Raw genomic sequence first — 22,487 nt, forward strand, 5'->3', positions numbered from 1 at the left:
TCGACTCGACATGCATGAAAACAACTAAGAAGATATATGACGATGAGATAGCGGTCTAGAAAACCAAGATTAACGACAGAGAGGATTCATTACGCTGACCACGCAGCACCTCGTAATCTTCGGATTTAGTAGTTGTCACTTGGTAGGGCAAGGTCCATGAATGACGATCATTGCTGCTTGAACCACTCACTGATCTACAGGATTACGAACCATTTGCTTGCGGGTGAAACGCTTTCTATTCTGGGTCTTCCATTAGTGGACCAAATATATAACAGTCTCAAGGGGAGAGATCTTGGCTCAAAGGTGTGTGATCCACACGACCCCATGAAACGGCGCCGAGTGATCATTATTGTGTTGGTTACTAACTACAATACTTTTCATTCCGTACCCTGAAGGCGTAGGGCGGGCCTCTCGGATGTTATCGCCCTCTCTCAGGCTAGGGAGATTTGGAGCAGTGAAGGTAAGGGAGATCGTTGCCGTGGATGTCCCGACATTCGCCTTAGTGCAGGAGAATGGAAAACCATTCTCAGAACAGCCGACAGTGGAGATCAACCCCTCTCCGCCTTCAGAATGGAGAGGCATAGAGCCACGGTAGAGCTGTGTCCACCGCTCCTCTGCTTTGTTGGTGGGTTGTAATGCAGAGCTGTCGGACAACGGACCAGCCGTGGTCTCTTGAGGGCCATTACACACGAGCGTTTTCTTGTCGTCGTTGTCGACTACTAAAATACGCTTCATTGTCGCCGGCCCGACCACTTTTGTAGTTCAATATGACCACATTTTGTGGCTAAGCCAGCTTCACCACGTATGGACTAATTTCGTTGGGCAACTGGAACTTCGGTCATTCACAGTATGAACTCTGAAGAGGAGGCTGTACTACTTCTGTTCAGGCGACGATGCAGAACAGGGAGAAACAAGGCGGAGAATATCGTTACATCCAATTGTAGAAGTCCGGCTACAGTTTGGGCAGTTTCATTCTTTATATCATGAACTTTGGAATCATCCGGATAAGTTTTGCCAGTTCTTCAAACCGCCCAAAAATTCTTTCATTGAGCTACCACAGGAAATTGGACAGAATTATTTCCTGGATAGATACATTGTTGAGGAAGTACATATCTACATGTTGATAACTGCCAGCGGGAACTTGTCACGAAGTGACTGACATATTGCTCGTGTGAAAAGGAAAATGGTACAGTCGAGCTATGGTCAGTGGACGTGATTGGCTACAGCTGGAAACAATGGACCGATTGCAGAAACGATGACTACTTTTAAGCCTTAAGCAACGTCTAAATCGAGCAAGATCTTCCATTGCATACACAATGTTTAGCCGATGTTTAACTAGACATCATTTAAAGATTCAATATTGGTTTCAAAATGGAGATAGAAGTATCTTTCATGCAACTCTTTGCTTGTCGCAACCAATGAAATTCGTCGGAGCGCGCGCCGAACGCCAATCGGCTGTTAGTCTTCCTACACATTACTCAAATATGGCCAAGAATGTGCATGACTTACCCACAGATAAGAGTATCGCTTTGGGTGGAAATTAAATCTCATAATATTATCGACACTAAAGCGACACGCCACCGTACGGGGAAGTGGAGCTTTGATTATAGCGTTGTTACAGTGAGTGTAATCTACTCATAAATACGGTAGCTTCGACAAAGGGAAGATGAAGCGATAGTAATGTGTAACCGAGTGTGTTGTACGGAACATTTAGATGTAGCTTGCATTCTGAAGATCGTAGGTTCGAAACGCATCATCGGCACCCTGAAGATTGTTTTCCGTAGTGTCCCTATTTTTAACACCAAGCAAATACTAGGGCTGTTATTATCGCCCCAGTCCTCTTTAAACAATAATCACCACCATCGCCACCACTTGCCCTTTCCAATCTGATAGTTGCTGAAAACTTATACCATTATATATATACCACATACAACCTCCTTTTTAGTTTTCACTATTATGTGTGTGTACTTGGCAGTAAATATAAGTGAATCCCTCCCGGTTGATGTATGTGACAGCCCTCTCTGACGATCGGGACACGTAATTCTGATATGTATGTAGTCCTATAATTCCATGGAAATTACCCCGTGTATATAATAAAATATATCGGTTGCCAAGAATTGTATTCAAGTTGACAGTTACCGGACTGCCCCTATGTCAGTCTCAAGAAGCAAGTCTCTTGAAAAGCGAAACCTTATTTTAAGATCTATCTTCCCGTATATGTCAAATGAATTGCAGCGATTTAGCAGCGGGCGACACACAGAGAGGCCTTCGGACTAACCTTTCTTCCCGGAATCGTCTCAACATGATAATACAAATTACATGTTTCATGGTCCATAACCTCTGATTGTGATTCACTTCTCTCATTTGAGGTTAAACAGTGCTCTCGGTAGTGTTTAAACATGACCGGTTGAACATCGGTTTTAGACAGTGTCTAAGTGATATATAACGTCTCTGCAATGCGGCAGCCATACTTAGGCATTGTTTACCCGTAGACATCGTCTAAACACCGTTTCCGTAATCGGCCCTATGTGTCACGTGTGGTCAATAAAGCGTTCGCCTGAAAAAAGGTAAGTATACTTCCATTGCATTATATGGTAACGGCAAAGTGGTGACATCCGACCACACACGAACCACTTTTTAGCGGTCGACAAAGAAGACAGAGAAACGGTCGTGTGTAAGGGCCCTAAGCCGAAATCTACTCTGTATCTGCCGATCTCGTGCTGACAGCGTGTTGACATGCGTTACCGTAGAGCATAAATACACTTCGTGATAGTTTTCCTTATCAATTCACCTTATTTGCAGAATAATTTAATTATGTCACGTTTTAATTTGGACGAAAATGTCAAAGAGGAATGTTGGTTCAAATTTTCTCGCTATTTAGCGAACGCGAGTCTCAGAATGATCACGTTCTGAGCTGTTGCTACGAACACCAAACCTTGCAGTGCTGCCACCTCTTGGCTGTCCCGTCAGTTATTTGTAGCGTTGACAGTTATGTCTGTGTTTCAGCTGATCAACCCTTATACTTTGTATCTCTCACTGCAGACGGGGAGCCAGGTGAGAATAGCAATGGAAGATTGTGTGCCAGCGAAGGATTACAGCGCACTGCATAAGTACTCTGAAAGACATCTTGGACACCTCTACTTCAAGCGATGTCCTCATTCTCGAAATACCGCGCTGAGTGGCTCGGACAGTTGAGGCACTGGCCTCTGACCCCAGCTTGGCAGGTTCGATCCTGGCTCAATCCGGTGGTATTTGAAGGTCAGTCAGTCACTAATGATCTACATTTAGGGCAGTCGCCAAGGTAGCAGATCCCCTATCTGTTGTTTTCCTAGCCATTTCTTAAATGATTGCAAAGAACTTGGAAATTAATTGAACATCACCGTTGGTAAGTTATTCCAATCTTTAACTCCCCTTCCTACAAATGTATATTTGCCCGAACTTTTTCTCTTGAATTCCAACTTTATCTTCATGTTGCGATGTTTCCTACTTTTAAAAACACCACTCAAACTTATTCGTCTATTAATATCATTGTACGCCATCTCTCCACTGACAGCTCGGAACATACCACTTAGTCGAGCAGCTCGTCTCCTTTCTCCCAAGTCTTCCCAGCCCAAACTTTGCAACATTTTTATAACGCTACTCTTTTGTCGGAAATCACAGAGAACAAATCGAGCTGCTTTTCTTTGGATTTTTTCCAGTTCTCGAATCAAGTAATCCTGGCGAGGGTCCCATACACTGGAACCATACTCTAGTTGGGGTCTTACCACAGACTTACATGCTCTCTCCTTCACATCCCTCAGATACGTAAGCCTGGTGTGGGTAGATTTACTGGCACGTAAAAGAACTCATGCGGGATAAAATTCCGGCACCTCAGCGTTTCCGAAAACCTATAAAGTAGTTAGTGGGACGTAAAGCAATAACATTATTTCATTCTTGACGCGGCCGAACCTCTTTCGGTTTACCCTATCATTAGTGATGAGAGTCTGATAACACCATTCTGTTACTCCTCGAGCTAGTAATCGTCATCATCAACAAAACCGCTATTTACTATCATGGTAAACGCATTACGTGTGCTACAACTACCCCAATTACAGTATGTGAAAAACAAACGACACTGGAAGTATTGTTCTTCTGCTGTTCACGTTTCCCTAGCAACGAAGTGTTCTTTTTTTTTTTACAGTTTGCTTTACTTCGCACCGACACAGGTAGGTCTTACACGACGACTGGATAGGAAAAGGGCTAGGAGTGGAAGGAAGCGACCGTTGCCTTAATTAAGGTACGATGCCTGCATGTGCCTGGTGTGAAAATGGGAAAGGACGGAAAACGATATTCGGGGTTGCCGACACTGGGGGTTCGAAACCACTGTCTCCCGAATACAAGCTCACAGCTCAACCTTTTTTCTCTTTCTATTTGCTTTACGTCGCACTGACACAGACAGGTCTTATGGCGACGATGGGACAGGAAGGAGCTAGGAGTGCGAAGGAAGCGGCCGTGGCCTTAATTAGGTTCAGCCCCAGCATTTGCCTAGTATGAAAATGGGAAACCACGGAAAACCCTCTTGAGGGCTGCCGACAGTGAGGCTCGAACCCACTATCTCCCGAATACTCGATACTGGCCGCAATTAAGCGACTGCAGCTATCGAGCTCGGTACAGCTCAACCTTTGTTCATTAACATGTTCAATACTAATCTTCAGAACGTTGTGAATAATTCGGGGTACACATACTGTACCAACGCAATCAAATAGCATTATAGTGTCGTTTGTTCCGTCTCATACGGTAGTTATGAAGAAACTACTGAACTTACTGTTCAAAGAACAGATGTATTCCCCTGATATTCATTAACATTAATTGATCATCGGAGGATTTACATGTCTGATAGCGTTATTAATTGAAGTGTTTATCTAATCGACTGTAGAGTTGTGAGTTGCAAAACGAGTAAGAAACACGGTCGTCAGAACTTGCGCGTCACACGAACACTAATTGTATCACAATTCCATCATCGAATCCAATACTAAGTGCGACACAGATGTGTGTCGAGTCATTAGCTCGAGGATTGTTATATACTCCCTGGTACGGAAGCCTGTGCACTAAGGGTACAACCTTACTCTTCCTCCACCGAGTTCGATAGCTGCAGTCGCTTAAGTGCGGCCAGTATCCAGTAATCGGGAGATAGTGGGTTCGAGCCCCACTGTCGGCAGCCCTGAAGATGGTTTTCCGTGTTTACCCATTTTCACACCAGGCAAATGCCTGGACTGTACCTTAATTAAAGCCACGGCCGCTTCCTTCCAGTTCCTAGGCCTTTCATATCCCATCGTCGCCATAAGACATATCTGTGTCGGTGCGATGTAAACCTCCGGCTTGAATCTTTCCTCGCACACATCCAGGATGAAATGCTTCATTTCGCGTTCGGTGCACTCGACGACGCGAGTCACTGGAATACACACAAAAACGTGATTCGTCAGACCACGTTTCATTCCGCCAGTACTCGTTGGCTGAATGGTCAGCGTTCTGGCCTTCGGTTCAGAGGGTCCCGGGTTCGATTCCCGGCCGGGTCGGGGATTTTAACCTTGGTTAATTCCAATGGCCCGGGGGCTGGGTGTTTGTGCTGTCCCCAACATCCCTGCAACTCACACACCACACATAACACTATCCTCCACCACAATAACACGCAGTTACCTACAAATGGCAGATGCCGCCCACCCTCATCGAAGGGTCTGCCTTACAAGGGCTGCACTCGGCTAGAAATAGCCACACAAAATTATTATTATTATTCCGCCAGTCAGCTACTGTCCACATTCGATGATTTCTAGCCCATTGATGCAATGGACTCTTGTGAGGTGACCAACTCCAAATGTTCACTGCATGCAGCTTCCGTCGCAATGTTCTGTCACTAACAGATTGAGATGGAAATTAAGTCACTGACTGCAGGAATTCTGTCGGGTTTGGAAGTGATTTTGTTTCACAAGCCGTAAAACGCGTCTCCGGTCCCTCCCAGTCAGGATATTTTTCCGACCACAATTTTGACGTCGTGTTTCGTGGCCACGTGTAGTACACCACTGCTTGTAGACAGGTGTCCACTGTCCACGTTCGATGATTTCTAGCCCATTCAAGAAGAGCAGCTTTATATGTCTGTGTGAGCAATGGCCTCTTGCGAGGTGACCGATTGCAAATGTTTACTGCATGCGGTTCCCGTCTTAATGTTCTGTCACTAACAAATCCAGCAACTTCAAGCAACTTCAAGGGCACGGCCAGAGACGATTGCCCCTTTTTTGCCACTCTGTCACATCCTTACATGTACTCGTGTTGACGTACACTCTCGGCTTGAAACATCAATGTCTCACTGACCACTACTACCTTAAGCTCACGCGCGTGCCATCCGGTGAGCTTAGTTACTGCTTCACTGATTAATTAGGTCTGCATTTAAATTACATAAAATATTCTCACGACATGCAATATTTTATAAATTGCACAATATATATTAAAATTGTATAGTTTTTGTGTCACAGTGTAGTCATAAATGAATGCGTACAATTCGTAGCTCTGAATGTGATACTATGAGTAGCTGAAATTGAAAAGCAGAAGTTCACAGGAAACTGCAGTTCTTTTTCTTAATCTGTTTACCCTCCAGGATCGGTTTTCCCTCGGACTCAGCGAGGGATCCCACCTCTACCGCCTCAAGGGCAGTGTCCTGGAGTTTCAGACTCTGGGTCGGGGATACAACTGCGGAGGATGACCAGTACCTCGCCCAGGCAGCCTCACCTGTTATGCTGAATAGGGGCCTTGTGGGGAAATGGCAAGATTGGAAGGGATAGACTAGGAAGTGGGAAGGAAGCGGCCGTGGCCTTAGCTACCATCCCGGCATTTGCCTGGAGGAGAAGTGGGAAACCACGGAAAACCACTTCCAGGATGGCTGAGGTGGGAATCGAACCCACCTCTACTCAGTTGACCTCCCGAGGCTGAGTGGACCTCGTTCCAGCCCTCGTACCACTTTTCAAATTTCGTGGCAGAGGCGGAAATCGAACCCGGGCCTTCGGGGGGTGGCAGCTAATCACACTAACCACTACACCACAGAGGCGGACGGAAACTGCAGTTAATGCTTGAAATTCCGTCACCTGCCTCAGAACGTGGCTTCATATTCTTTTTCCTTGTAGATTTGTATAAAGTTACAGTAGGCTATATCTTACAGTACATCTTGTTTAGGCACGCGTACTTTTTAGTATGAGAGTAAAAGAAAGCAACGGAAATTTTGGTCCAATTGACGACCAACCGCTCTTAAGAGACTATAGAGTTCTGACAATAAATCCACTGGCATGGATCTCTTGCATTTAAGCACCTTTAAATGCTAACTGATTGAGAAAAGATTCTATCCCAAAACTTTAATAACAAAATCGATCGCCCAACCAAGTCACTGCTAAACTGACTGGAAGAGGAGGAAAGCACCACAAATGGGCTCCATTGGACCACTGTAGCCCGGCTGAGTGGCTCAGAAGGTAGAACAGTAGCTCTGGGTTTTCTTCTTACTCAGTCCGGTGGTATCTGAAGGTGCTCAAATGCGCCAGGTTCGTATTGACAGATTTACCGGACTGCTGCAGTTCCGGATTCTCTGCATATCGGAACTATAAAAGTTGTTAGTGGGACGTAAAACTAATGACGTTATTAAGAACCAATGCATTTGTGTGTTTAATGTAGCCTTAGTGACGGGGGAAAGCAGCAATTACACAAGAACACTCTCTCTTCACATTCATGCACGCTCAGGACGTTACCGCTAACGGTACGACACTTGCTGAACCAGTGTGTCTGGGAGACTGCAGAGTAACGCCTCACGGACCCGACAACCTTGTAACCTCTGTAAGATAAGCCATCTACAAGGGAACAAGCTGACGTTTAAGTACCACTGTTTGTATGCACTCTTTCAAGGACTGAATTATATTTTATAATCATTTGATTAAAGCACTGAAATAAACTTTTAGCTCTCAGCTAGCTGGGAGTTTGAAACCCAGCTGCCTAGGCGAATAAATCCATGTTTTAGGTTACATATAATAATAATGTTATTTGATTTACGTCCCACTAACATCTTTTACGGTCTTCGGAGACGCCGAGGTGCCGGAATTTAGTCCCGCAGGAGTTCTTTAACGTGCCTGTAAATCTACCGACACGAGGCTGTCGTATTTGAGCACCTTCAAATACCACCGGATTGAGCCAGGAACGAACCTGCCAAGTTGGGGTCAGAAGGCCAGCGCCTTAACCGTCTGAGCCACTCAGCCCGACGGGGTTACATATGGAGTGGTGATGGTGGTGATTATTGTTTTAAGAGGAAGTACAACTTTTACCGAGGGAAATGATGGACTTGGTGATAATAATTTCGTGTGGCTATTTCTAGCCGATTGTAGCCCTTATCAGGTAGTCCCTCCGATGAGGGTGGGCGGCATCTGCCGTAAGTAGCTAACAGCGTGTTTTTGTGGTGGAGGATAGTGTTATGTGTGGTGTGTGAGTTGCAGGGATGTTGAGGACAGCACAAACACCCAGCCCCCGAGCCACTGGAATTTACCAATGAAGGTTAAAATCCCCGACCCGGCTGGGAATCGAGCCCGGGACCCCCTGAACCGAAGGCCAGTACGCTGACCATTCAGCCAACGAGTCGAACATGGACTCGGTCATGGAGGACGAGAGAAGCAGGGCGTGGTAGCCGATGGGTATCGTCAGAGAGTTCTCACCCAGGTAGCCGCTGGTTCAATTGCGGCCAACGCATGAGGAAATTTTTGAAATCAAAGCTTACGTCGCTATAGTTCAGATTCCACGTAAACTTGGAGGTCAGGTTCCGTGACTATCATCACGATATCCACAGTCATGTAAAACTACAAGTGGGCTATTTTAAAAAAGGAACTGAAACTCACTTTGCTACTCTGCTATCCTGTCGTCATTTAGTCAACATAAAGCTTCACTTGAGAGAGAAAAATCAGAAATGGACACAGCGAGAGTTCAGGTTTATATAGTACATTGCCATGTCGGGTATTAGTAGCTCGTCTGTGGCAGCTGCTCTTTGTTTCGGCCAATCGGATCGTACGTCAGCCTCAGTCAAGGGGCAAGTTGTTAACGTCGCACCGACACAGATAAGTCTTATGGCGATGATGGTATAGGAAAGGGCTAGTGGGCGTCTGAAGGAAGCGGCTGTAGTCTTAATTAAGGTACAGCCCCAGCATTCACCTGGCATGAACATGGGAAACTACGGAAAACCATCTTCAGGGGTACCGAGAATGGGGTTCGAACCCACTATCTCCCTAATACTGGACACTGGCCACACCAAAGCGGCTGTAGCTACCAAGCTCGGTGGTTAATTTGTTAACCTTCCACCCAGTTGTCCCTAGTTCGATTCCTAGGACTGACACGAAGTGCTTCTACTCTGTAAGCGAGCCTGTAGTTTTACGTGACTGGTGATATCGTGACCATAGCCATGGGAAGTCCTGTTTTGGGTTGGATCTGAGCAACCGGAACGTGAATTTTTATTTCAGAAAGCTCATGTGCATTGAATAAGAGCTGCCTAGCTGAGGTGACGTAGGTGCCATTCCCTGTCAAGAAGTCGACACATTTAGATTTGAAATTTCTACTGCTAGAGAGACACAAGCCCCTGAGGTTCACTCGGTCTAAACCCAAAATGAGTACTACGTAATTCCCAGGGGCATAGGTGGCCAAGCATATCCCACTTAATGCCGAGGTTATGAGTAGTGGAAACCTTTAGCTTCCACTCTTCCAAAGGCCTTCATGTCTTGTAGAGAGATTTCGTTACTTAACACATGCATTACCTGGGATTCGAAAAGCGGGCATTCACGTTCCTATAAGCATAATCAGTGATATCGTCTGTCTGTATCGATCCGAAGTAAAAGGACCTGAATGAATGCTTTACTCAGTCACGGGAATGAAACGTTCTTCGCTAGCCATTCATTTCACTAACTTACAATTCCCTCTAGAGAGACTTCTCCTTATTCTCATAGATAAACAGCAGATGAAAGGTTTTCTCAATAACATCTATGTAGAGTCTATAATACCTAGCGATTTAGCATCAGAAACATTTGTTCTAGTTTTAGCAAATCATATAAGAAAACGAACTGAAACATGTATGCTAACGAGTTTTGACATGTTGCTGGTCGGCTCCTTGTGATTCTTAGTACCAAAGGAACTGTACTTCTCCACATACAGAATAAATAAATAAATAAATAAATAAATAAATAAATAAATAAATAAATAAATAAATAAATAAATAAATAAATAAATAAATAAATAAATAATAAATAAATAAATAAATAAATAAATAAATAAATAAATAAATAAATAAATACATCTCTGCAAATAACCCCAGCTTCTATGTGTGGGGTTAACTTCCAATAAGTCATAGGGGAACCTGACCTCTTCAGAGCGCGTCTCCAGGTGGCGGATAGGGGGTTCCCAGCACTTCTGCTGTGATGGTCTTAGGACCCGCGGACTAACAGGTAGCCCAATTTTTGGGGGCTTTAAAATACTGAGACACCCTCCCTTCAGGGGTTATATATATGGAGGGCGCTAATCTGAACGGTAGTGAAGGCGGAGGGTACGGATCTCCATACGGCGGAACTAGCGGAAGAGACAGCTGAAAAGAAATCCATTTCGCGTCTCACTTGTAACAAGCGGCTAAATGGTCAGCGTCTGTTCACCAGAGGTGCGGCTGAAAATCTTTCCTCGGAGCTAACAACCTGGAGTGGAATTTTTAAGGGACTTGTTCCCTTAACCCATAAAACAATCAGCTGTAGATATGCACTTTGTAAGAGACTTTACCCCAGAGAGTAACAAATCTCACATTTCCAAGGAAATGAAACGTGGGCATTCGGATTCTAGGGGCCCACAACATTGTGCAAAGGATGAGTCGGAGCATCCTGAAACCTGCCTTAAGCAACAATCATACAAAATTAGGCAAAGAAACATCAATTATTTGGCTACTTTTGATGTGAACTCACTTTTAAAGAAAACTTAAAACATCGATAGATTTTCTAAGAGTTAAAAACATTTTGATAAGAGCACTTCAACAAACAAGAAATCCTGATGAAAATTAGTTTGACTCAGAGGGATTCAGGATATTTAAGGGAAAACCAGGAAAAGAGTTATGAAGAACGTACCTCAATTTGGAAAAGTTTTTTTTTTGTAAACAAGAATATACTAGATTCTGTAATAGAGTTTAAATCTCATAATGAAAGACTTTCCACACTAAACTTTAAACCAACGAATAAAGTATACACTATTGTAAATGTGCATGTACCTACAAACGAAAAAAATAAAACCCAGAAAGAACAAACAGAAACATTTTGGCAAGAAGTTTCAAACACCTTAGAACAAATTCCATCCAAATACAAAATAATATTTCTTGGATATTTTAATGCTCAAATCGGCAAAAAACGTTGTCATCGATCTATCGTAGGTAAACTCCCTGCTCATCGAACAACAAATGCTAGTGGTGAAAGACTCGTTAGTCTATGCAGAGAACATAATATAGTCCCAAAATCTACATTCTTTAAAAACCTTCCTAGAAAACAGACTACATGTGTCTCTCCAAATCCAATCTGTGGTCAGAAACAACTTGACCATATTGCCATAAGTAGACAGTCTTTACCAGAGATACTTAATGTAATGGTTGTAATGGTATTGAGTGCCGGTTTGGATTCAGACCACCATTTGTCATCATTACATTCAAAATTAAACCAGTAAGTAGAAAAAGAGAATTATTATCAACCTAAAACGTTTGACGTACAAAAACTAGCCAAAGAAAATAATTTCAAAATACTCTTAGAAAAAAGGACACCTAAAACATGGGTACAACTTCAAAAGGACATTTCACAGACAGCAGAAGAAACTATTCTTCTTAAAATGAAAAGAAAACATGCTTGGTGGAATGATGACTTGATCAATTCTAAAATGACAACGAACATCTGGAATGCAAACAAAAATGATAAAAATAGAAGCAGCTGCATAGAAGCCAGGAAGCTTTCATCAAAAGACCACAGAAAGATCAAAATACAACATATGAAAGACCAACTAACAGCAATGGAATTGAACTTGAAACGGAACAACTCAAAAGACTTTTACAAAGCATTTAAAAACAATGCAAGGAAATACACACCACCGAGTTTTTATTTCAGAGATCCAAAACAAAGAAAATTGTTTATAATAACACAACAGATTTTAGGATACTTGCAGAATACTTCGAACAACTATATAACAGCGATCCATCACAAGATAAATTTAATTTTTATAATACAACCAGACTCAAAACCACTAAGAAAAGAGGAAATCAATGAAATCATAAGGGAACTTAAAAACAATAAAGCATGTGGGGAAGGCAATATATTTGCTGAATTGTGGAAATATTCTAGTGACAACACGTTACAATGTTTAACAGAAATCATCAAAGAAATATGGACAACAGGCACTTTACCAGCAGGATGGACATCAACATTAATACATCCACTACACAAAAAGGGGAATAAATCAGACCCTAACAACTATAGGGGAATTTATCTTTTACTAGTTACATATAAGATTTTGTCCAAGGCACTCTTAAAAAGAGCTGAAGAAATACTAAACCCACAACTAGGAGAGCATCAAGCAGGATTTAGAAAGAGAAGGTCATGTTCAGAACAAATTTTAAATCTAAAGAACATAATAGCTATGAGAAAAACTCTAAATTTGTAATCACCTTTGTGGACTTTAAAAAGGCCTATGGCTCAATTGATAGAAATACTCTATTTGATATTTTAAAGAAATTTGGACTTGATAATAAAACAGTTGAAATAATTAAAGCAACATTAACAAACACAACATCCAAAGTAAAATTTTGGGAGAACTGCCACAACCATTCGAAATAAGATCAGGTATACGACAGGGAGATAGTTTGCCACCTGTACTCTTCAATTGTGCATTAGAGAAGGTAGTTCGAGAATGGAAGAAAACCATCAATACTAAAGGTGTTCAACAAGGAAGAAATCCATGTAAAACAATTATAGACTGTTCAGCTTTCGTAGATGGCATGGGGCTTATTACAGACACATTAGATATTGCTCAAGAACAAATACGAGAATTACAGAAACAAGTGGCCAAAATAGGATTGAAAATATCATTTGGAAAAATAAAGCTCATGACAAACATCATTAATGTCCCTCAAAATATCACAGTTAACAATAACATAATATCTTCGACAGATTGCTTTAAATACCTGGGAGACTGGATAACAAACAGCACAAAAGAAAAGGTAGCTATAGATATAAGAGTAAACAAAATGGAAAGGATGTTTCATATGACAAAATATATATACATTAAGAGATCTCTATTCTGGAACTTGAAATTATCAAACAGTGACTGGGCTAGAAATTGTATATGCAGCAGAAACTATTAAGCTTCCAAGAATTCGGGATCTTGAAAAATTAGAAAAATTTGAAAGAAGAATTTTGAGAAAAATACTGGGACCTATAAGAAAAAAATGCTGAATTTAGACTGCGATCAAACCGAGAGCTATATTTAAAAGTTTAAAAACTGTCTACTGTACTGAGGAAAATGAGACTTGAGGTTTTTTGTACATATTTATAGAATGAATAACTATAGACTAACTAATCTTCAACTTATTGAATAGTTACGAATCCAAGCCAACGTGGTTCATTGAAACTGCAAAGGATATGAAAAACACTGGAATTAAAATAGAGAACACGTTTCAGAGAAGTAACATGAAAGGCAGGGATTCAGAAGAGAAAGAAGTTAACAACTGGAAGAAAATGGACTCAAGAGGAAAAGGAACAATATTTTCAGAATATGAAGGAAGTTTGGAAACGATGATAGTTAAATGCAAAGAAAAGTAACCAAAGTTGATTTATTGTACCCTAGAAAGGGTAATAAAGGCGAATAATAATAATAATAATAAATAAATAAATTTAAATAAATAAATAAATAAATAAATAAATAAATGGAATGGCGTATTAAGGCTTTTTTAGTGCCGGAAGTGTCCGAGGACATGTTCGGCTCGCCAGGTGAAGGTCATTTTTGAATCGACTCTCGTAGGCGACCTGCGCGTCGTGATGAGGATGAAAATGATGATGACGACACATACACCCAGTCCCCTTGCCAGCGACCCCGCCGGGAATCGAACCCGGGCCCCTGTGACCAAAGGCCAGCACACTAACCATTTAAACATGGAGCCGGACAATAAATAAATAAATAAATAAATAAATAAATAAATAAATAAATAAATAAATAAATAAATAAATAAATAAATAAATAAATAAATAAATAATACAGATGTAATTAAAGGATTTATGTGGTTTCGCGCTAGATAAATGCTGGGCCTGCACCTCTATTATCACCACGATCTCTCTATATATTCCCTATTCCCTCGCCACTGAAAACTACTGTATGTTACTAAGATTTAAACTACTAGCAAAGACGAAAAGATGACATATCCCCGCTGTGAACCCGGACTCTTGGAAAAATTAGTATCAATAGCTGTGGCATAATTAAAAACCATTAAAGATTAGTTAGACATTATCCCAAGATAAAGGCTGAAATACACGTATAAGCAATTGTATTAGGGATGCATGGGTAGTAGCGTGTATTACCCACTTTCGACCGGATGATGGCAGCGATGCAGCGTGACATACACAACACATCGGAACGTTTGAGGAAACGTGCTGGTCCATACCCACTGCACAGCCTCTCGTAATACACAGAGGTTGGTTGCAAGAGAGACTAGGACGCGCACCATCCTCTGGATAGCATCATACTTGTGTTCAAATAGATTGAGACTGGATGACCCTCTAAACTAGGCAAGCGTTGTCCTGTCCGTGGAGTTTATATTGAACGACCTGGCCATAATTCCGGAGTGATAGATCGATGCATTATCTTACTAAACGCACTAGTCTCCTTAGGAGTAATGGAGGTGAGGAAGTGGACGAACATGATCTGGCAGCAGGTTTCTATTTCGTTCGCTGTTGAGGGATGTTCGCTGGTGTACCAGGGGCCTCATTTCATCTCATGTGAACTGTCCCCATACGAGGATACCACTGAGCTGAACTCTGCCCTGCTGGCAAGAGGGGCTCCTTTGCCACATGTGTTTGGAGACGCATTTGTACCCTGTTATCGGATGTAACAACTGTTACCTTGACTCTTCTACCCAGGTGACCATTTACCATGTTTCGAGAGTCCAGTTGCGTTGTTTCTTTGCTCACGTCAATGTTTGTACCTTATTACGTGCGTTCTTTCTTCTTTGCTATGGGTTTTACGTCGCACCGACACAGATAGGTCTTATGGCGACGATGGGAGAGGAAAGGTCTAGGAGTTGGAAGGAAGCGGCCGTGGCCTTAATTAAGGTACAGCCCCAGCATTTGCCTGGTGTGAAAATGGGAAACCACGGAAAACCATTTTCAGGGCTGCCGATAGTGGGATTCGAACCTACTATCTCCCGGATGCAAGCTCACAGCCGCGCGCCTCTACGCGCACGGCCAACTCGCCCGGTATTACGTGCGTTGAGAAGATGTACGCTAGTAGGACGGCGGCTTCTGCACCCAATTGTGAGGAGATGATTCTGGACGGTATGGTTTCTTTGTTGTCCAGCAATGAATTCGCGAATGATATGATGCACTGCAACTCGTGTAACCGCTCTTTACCATCCGAGCTAGCCGACGGCGAACCCTCTTGTCAATACATTGCACGCCGTGATAGTTGACCTGGGCGATGGTGGTTTTGCTTCAATCCACGTACTCAGGATACACTCTTGGCACGTCTGATGTGGGAAGCTCTGTGCCTGAAGGGCTTTCGAGATTGAATGGCCCATACTTTTGGTACCGAAAATCTGGCTACAATCAAATGCGTTAAGATCTCATGCCTTACCCACAGAATGTATATTAAGTTGAGTAATGTTTCCATCACCTTCTATAATTTGTTTACCAAGTACCTGTGCTCAGCTATTACTCACACGGCCAGTACAAAGCATGATGACATCGTAGTCACGTTCCACAGGCCACCACAGTGTCATTTCGCCTTGAACACTATGGTGCGTCGAAGTTTGAAAACGCTTCGTATGTAGTGATGATTGTGCGTTTTGAGTTTGTCAAGAAGCCTCGACAGCATCACAACGTGCGTTAACTTACAAAAAATAAACTGTAAATAGATAGATAGATAGATAGATAGAAAGATAGATAGATAATGCCTTTATTTGTGGCGAAGTTCGGTCTCAAGGCCCTCTCTTACACCTAACCACCACAAATATATGTATATTACAAATACATATAACACAAATATTATCATTATTAATTATTATTATTATTATTATTATTATTATTAATAATAATAATAAAATTAATTCTAAAATAGCTACACTTTATATGAAGTAACAATACTAATACAACGATTCGTCTCATTCATTGGTTAATTCGTTCATTCAACAGTTATCCAGCAAGTCAGTGGGGTCTACCCAGCAAGTGCACGCGGCAAGCCACTTTAAACTTGAGATGAGGGGAACATCCCCCAATGTTTGCAGGTAGATAATTCCATGACGTAGACGCATATATTATGCAAGAGTGGTTGTGAAAAGCAGTGTGGTTTGCGGGTATGGCAAGAGAGAAGCCAGAACTTGCATTGTGGTAATGATTGGACGAGAGGTGAGACAAAGGTGAAGGAAGATGTTCGGGAGTATTAGTAGCAAGCATTTTGCGTAGAAGTGATAACATGTGAAGTGTACGGCACTGTTGCACTTGAAACCGTGACAGCTTCTTATAATGAGGTGATATATGAGCATCATATCGCAGATTAAAGATAGGGGTATATCTTAAGGAGCTGCACAGACTCCTGGAATTTCGTACGTGACCTTAGCCAACACAGTATCACGGGTTGTATCAGATTGATTTAGTTGTACTTTAGGAGTTTTAAATTGTCGACTTCCAACATTGAATACACAGCTTACATCATCGGTGCAGAGAATGGCATAGATAGTCAAAGAAGTTATGGTATGGGGTACTGTGAAGGGTACGCTGTACGAGACTCCTGTATTATCAAAGGGGGATCTTATGGTAAGAATCTACGCAGGAACTTAAATAATGAACACACAACCACAAGTCTTTAACTAAATGCACGAATCTCTGCAGCGTCGACGAACCTGTAGTCAAGTTGGAGATCGGCAATTTGAAACCTTCTGCATGACGTGATGCTCTGGTTGGGTTGCCTGACGAAATGTGGTACGTTCTAGTCACCATACTGAAAGTATTGTCAAAGTTTGATTCCCTACAGCGCCCAAAAGCACTACTTTTCTGGCGTGGGTCCACGCTTGCAAAATGATCCGTTTTCCAAACCATACAACATACAAAACGTTGTCGCGTCATTCTGAATCAGCCTGTTTAGTTCCAAGATTATATGATGTCTTGTTTAAATAGAACTGAAGTATTAAAAGTCATTTTGGGCAACACATTAATCAAATAACTCAACGATTGGCGTGATTTTGACATCGTAATTAGATCCGGCTGCTTGAATAAATTGTCAGTGTTGAGATCTTCGGTTCAGAGGATCCAGGGTTCGATTCATTGAGGGATCGAAGGTTTTAATCATGTCAGGTTAATTCCTCTGATTCGGGGACTGAGTGCCGGATTTTATCCCAACGCACTCCTCTTCATATTCGCACATCACCCTACCAACCACCATAGTGAATGCATCCCTCTTTCTACATAAGGTTCGCGTCAGAAAGGGTATCCGGCCGTCAGGTAGGGTGGAAACGATATTGTCGACACAATTTGCACCCGCGACGCCACCAGAGTGTGAGAAAAGTGGTATAAAAGAAAGAAGAACGGAAATAATTCTACGAGAGGTAGAAATAAAGTAGTCGCAACGTAGTCCAGACACTCGTAGGAGATTGGGCATGCAAAAATAGGATATGGGAGCGGTCAGGCGGAGCTATTGTCGTTGTGTAGTGTGCATTTGATGGGCATCCATTTGTGTGGCGTTGAAGTGAAGAGTGTCGTTTTCACCAATCTAAAGCATTTTTTCAAAAGGTGATTAGCGTTCGTGGAGTACAATTGAGGTTGCCCACGGCAAAAATGCATCAGAATGTCATCGAGGATTACGTGAAGCCTGTGGAGAGAATGCATTACCGTAGAGGACGGTTGCACGATAGGTCAAGTTGTTTCGTGCGGGTCGGAATAAGCCTGTGGGTTAACACCGCGAGGCCGATACTCCATTCCTCAAGATCAGATTTACAGCGTGAGTGGTCTCGTTTCCGTAGACCATCGATGGACTGTTCGGGAATTATCGGTAGAGGTTGGTCTTAGTCATCAAACGGAGTGGCACATACTGACGAATTGTTTTAACATGAGGAAAATTTTGTCCCTTTGTGTCCCACATCAATTCATCGAGGTATAGAAATGGCACCACGTTTATTGCGAGACGATCGCCCAATCTGTTGCATGACAACGTACGTTGTTATGTCGCCTTTATTGCAACAGTGACATTAGGAGGTCCTGGAACACCCTCCGCAGTCACCAGACATGTGTCCTTGTGACTTCGACCTATAACCTAAGTTGAAGGAACTCCTCCGAAGCCGCCGGTTTCCTGACGTGGCATCTCTACTCCACGCAGTGGGGCGCTCCGTCGCTGTCATCAACAGAGAACGCCTTGCCAACTGCCCCCAACAGCTTCCCGACATTATTTTGGCAAAAGGTAAAAGACTAGACTGAAGGAAAGTAATTCAATTGTACTTGTTAGTTCATTAAATATTGCGTTCTATCAATATTGCCAGTACTTGATTTACAACCCTCGTATTACTTTCTGTGGAGGGAATTTAAAACACATCATTTTTATTCATTTTCTCTGCCCAAAGCATTGCGATTTTATAAGGAATAGTACATATATATCAGTGTTGTTGGCTCACACTGTGGAACAATGGTAGATGTCGGCCTTCGGATCCCGAGATCATCGGTTCATATCCGGCAGAGAGAGTGGGATTTTTAAAGTACGGGAAGAGTCCATTAAAGCACTCCATGTTGCACGATATCGGCAGATAAAAGCTCTCTGTGACATAGGGTAATTGGTGATTACCGGATAAATTTAATTACAACTCAGTGACAAATCGTTCGAGAGAGCAAAATGGAACATTGAATGTGACACGCAGGCAGCCTAAATGGCATCAAACCGAGATCGATAGCTACAGTCACTTAAGTGCGGCTAGTGTCCAATAATCGGGAGATAGTGAGTTCAAACCCCATTATCGGCAGCCCTGAAGGTGGTTTTCCGTGATTTCCCATTTTCACACCAAACAAATGTTGAAGCTGTGCCTTAATCAAGGCCACGGCCGCTTTCTCCCACTCCTGGCCGTTTTCTATCCCATCATCGCTTTAAGAACTATCCGTGTCACTGCGACGTAAAGCCAGTTGTAAAACAAAGTGGAAACAATTCTAGAAATTTATAGGTCCCGTGATTGAAAACCTGCTCTCCTTAGTTGAGTACTCCATGGGGTACAGTTAACATAATGGAATTCCCGCGAGCAAAAGTCTCTGAAGGCCCAAAGTTATCGCAAACTAGACATCAAAGTTTCATAATAGAAAGGGGTGATGCTGTATAGTATTGAAACATTGTGTAGATGTAATAATACAAACATTCTGTAGTACCAGTAAGAACCAACAAGCAACAGCGAGACCCCAGAAATCATTCGATCGTTTCGATGCTTTAAACTCGTGAGTACCGGGCGAGTTGGCCGAGCGCGTAGAGGCGCGCGGCTGTGAGCTTGCATCCGGGAGCCCTGAAGATGGTTTTCCGTGGTTTCCCATTTTCACACCAGGCAAATGCTGGGGCTATACCTTAATTAAGGCCACGACCGCTTCCTTCCAACTCCTAGGCCTTTCCTATCCCATCGTCGCCATAAGACCTATCTGTGTCGGTGCGACGTAAAGCCCCTAGCAAAAAAATAAAAAATAAAAAAATAAACTCGTGAGTATCAGAGATCGCTGTAAACACTTCATTGGCATCAAATTCCCGACAATAGTTATCCTGGTATGGATTGACGACAATAACCGTTGCTGGATGTGTGTATTGCATTTTCAAATTCAATACGGAATCTCAGCAAATAATGATTAACTTCCTTCCGGACGAATAAAAGAAGTAGGACATGCCCTGAAAAAACACGGACCTAGCATTTACCCATTTAGTCGCCTCCTTCCACAGGCAGGGGATACCATGGGTGTATTATATCACCCCAACGCACAGGGGTTCAAACTAAGAATATTTTCTTAAGTAAAGGAGCCTGGACCAAATCTCACTGGCATTACTCGTAAGAACTCTAAATAAAACTCGGTGGGCTTGCTAGATACGATCTCTTGCCATGGTCACATCGAGGAGGTGAAGAGAATTTTCACTTACCATGAAATTAAATTAATTACATAAACTTAAATAAAATTAGCTCTTCAAATACATTTAACAGTGCAGTAATGTCTTACTATTTCGAAATTCATACACTCGGAATTCGCAAATATTTTATAGCAGTTTCATTTTCGGAAGTCTACTTTCATTATCGATGTCCAGAGATGTCCCTATGGTTGCAGTAGGTCGCAATGCAGTGGCATCTGAAGAAAGAAGGGAATAACAGTAACAGTACAATTCTTGGTGGTTAGTGAATTTTTCCGTACTAACATTGTTGTGGCAAATACACACCGAATTTTATTGCCAAGCCTATTTAACATCAATTTAATGTGTGGACCCTTGCGTAACAACATTTTCCCGTTCCTTTCATGCTAGTCTTTTAATTTTTAAATCTGTGTGCTATTTTTTCATGTCATTATGAATAGTCATGTTATACGAGGAACAATGTATTTTGAATTTATATAATAAAGAGTTTTGTTCAACTATTTAATCCTACGAACGTAGGTACACATACCGTACATGTAGTATGCCTTCATTATAAATTCAGAGACTGTATGTTTTGTAGAAGTTTTTATAATTGCTTCTTGCACTAAGCCCAAGTCATTTTTAAACAAAAATGGTGAAGATTTGTTGCTCTTCTTGTGCCTTCCTTTCGTTCTTTCAGATTATAAATGCGTATACTGTAAATTACCCCACACTTTGACTAAAATATTCTTATAGTACATACAGCTCATGACAAGTCTCCACCTGTCAAGGAAACAGCTCTCCAGCCATTTGTCCTGCAAGTACTATAGTGTTACGTGATCAGCGTATTGCTTGCTTCTCTAAACCGGATCCACTACCTGTCATACCATATAGTTCAACGGAGGCTGACTCAACACTTTTTCAGAATTCAGTCCAAGATTTAGGTCCCTGGACTAGGCGGGGAAGTCATGCTTTCCCTAGACTACGGGAATCACTGACTTTTCCTAAATGAGTTATAAAGGGCTCAGCTTATCGGTGATCAGCTTATAAATCTTCTTTATACGGATTGCTAGATATTTACTGAGATTTACAGCATCTTATGTCAGACAGCTCCTCAATAATGGTCATAAGCCCGATCCATCTCTAGGATTAAAATCTTTTGACCAGCTAGAATTCAAGTCTAGTGCCCTCAGCAAGAGGCTGGGACATCAACTTTGCACCATGGGGCCATTTATACTGTAATTCATCTTAAAACGAAAACACTATAAAATGTATAGGCTACTTTTATCAAGATGATGCCTCGACTACCACTGAGGATTAACGTCAGGGCGGTACGGTATGCCAGGAATCTAAGACCTGGCCACTCAACCTCTCTACTACAAAAGTGAACACCTATTAACCAATAAGATCATCCATTTCTACTTAGTATAGTCGACCGGGCGAGTTGGTCGTGCGGTTAGAGGCGCATGGCTGTGAGCTTGCATCCGGGAGATAGTGGGCTTGAATTATACTGCCAGCAGCCCTGAAGGTGGCTTTCCGTGGTTTCCCATTTCACACCAGGAAAATGCTAGGGCTGTACCTTAATTAAGGCCACGGCCACTTCCTTCCAACTACCAGGCCTTTCCTATTCCATCGTCACAATAAGACCTATCTGTGTCAGTATGACGTAAAGCCACTAGCAAAAAAAGTATAATCGAAGAAAGGAGCTACCGGACAATATAATACAAATGACCAACAATAGCAAGGATGTAATAAAATGACAATGGAGGTCGTTGGAGAACTGGAAAATAAGAGCTTCCACTATCAGTAACCTGGATACTAAGTGGGATTTCTATGCTCAACAGCCTTTGTGCACAGGAAATAACCAGGTACTCATTTTGGTTGCAGGCTGAGTGAGCCCCAATACCGTTTCTCAAGAACTGGTATTCTTTTTTTCTAAATTTCTTAAATCCACTTTTATCGGACGAGTTGGCCGTGCGGTTAAAGGCGCGCAGCTGTGACCTTGCATCCGGGAAAAAGTGGGTTTGAACCGCACTGTCGGCAGCCCCGAAGATGGTTTTCCTTGGTTTCCCATTTTCACACCAGGAAAATTCTGGGACTGTACCTTAATTAATGCCACG

At 42.3% G+C, this 22,487-nt stretch overlaps 1 protein-coding gene across 2 annotated transcripts in view; it reads right to left on the minus strand.

Annotated features, from left to right (window-relative positions):
* Nha1 (Na[+]/H[+] hydrogen antiporter 1) overlaps positions 1–22,487 on the minus strand; it is a 450,871-nt gene that overhangs the window by 277,570 nt on the left and 150,814 nt on the right. The window lies entirely within an intron of this gene.

This window comes from Anabrus simplex, chromosome 1 (genome assembly GCF_040414725.1).
Source record: "Anabrus simplex isolate iqAnaSimp1 chromosome 1, ASM4041472v1, whole genome shotgun sequence".
In the NCBI taxonomy this organism is placed as follows: domain Eukaryota; kingdom Metazoa; phylum Arthropoda; class Insecta; order Orthoptera; family Tettigoniidae; genus Anabrus; species Anabrus simplex.